Here is a 1,021-nt window from a genome sequence, read left to right on the forward strand (position 1 = left end):
GGATAGTTCACCCAAAAATGAAAATTAGCCCATGAATTACTCACCCTCAAGGCATCCTTGGCTTATATGACTTTCTTCTTTCAGATGAATCCAGTCGGAGTTATATTAAAAATTGTCTTTGATCTTCCAAGCTGTTTCATGGCAGTCAGGGGGTGTTGTAGTTCATCAGTCCAAAAGAAGTGAAATAAAGTGCATTCATCCATAATAAAAAGTGCCTCACACGGCTGCGGGGGGTGAACAAAGGCCTTCTGTAGCGAATCGATGCGTTTTTGTAAGAAAAATATCCATATTCAAAACGTAATAATTTAATCTAATTTTGCGCTTACTGTTGTACACGGAAGCAGTTCCGGGCGGATGACGTAGGACGTCGGCGTTGTGCATGCGCCGCTCAGAAGTGACGAACGCGGAAGCGCAGCGGAGAAATCAAAACAAAACATCAGTCACTTATTAGAAGGACAAAACGAGGATTTGTAAAGAAGAATGTCGGAGGATTTCTATATTAGCCAAGAGGAGACTGGTTTTCCTTTGCTCAAGTAAGGAAACTTTGCTTCCTTTGCTCCTGTAAACAAACGTTGGTTTTCACGAGACTCAACAGTCTCGTCTGCATGCGCAACGCTGACATCTTGCGTCATCTTCCCGGAGCTGCTTCTGTGTGCAACTGTTGTCGCAAGCTAGATTAAAGTGATTATTATGTTTTGAAAATGGATATTTTTCTTACAAAAACGCATCGATTCGCTACAGGACGCCTTTGTTCACCCCCCGGAGCCGTGTGAGGCACTGCCATTTAAACAGCTTGGAAGATCAAAGTCCATTTTTAATATAACTCCGACTGGATTCGTCTGAAAGAAGAAAGTCATACGCAAATGTAGATTTTTAACTCAAACCATTGCAGTCTGTCAGTCATATAATGGAAGTGGATGGAAATCACGGCTTTGAGAGTAAAAAAACATACGCAAACAAAACCAAATTAAATCCTGCGGCTCGTGACGATACATTGATGTGTAAAGACATGAAACGATCG

This window comes from Sinocyclocheilus grahami, unplaced genomic scaffold (assembly GCF_001515645.1).
Source record: "Sinocyclocheilus grahami isolate Dianchi unplaced genomic scaffold, SAMN03320097.WGS_v1.1 scaffold263.1, whole genome shotgun sequence".
In the NCBI taxonomy this organism is placed as follows: domain Eukaryota; kingdom Metazoa; phylum Chordata; class Actinopteri; order Cypriniformes; family Cyprinidae; genus Sinocyclocheilus; species Sinocyclocheilus grahami.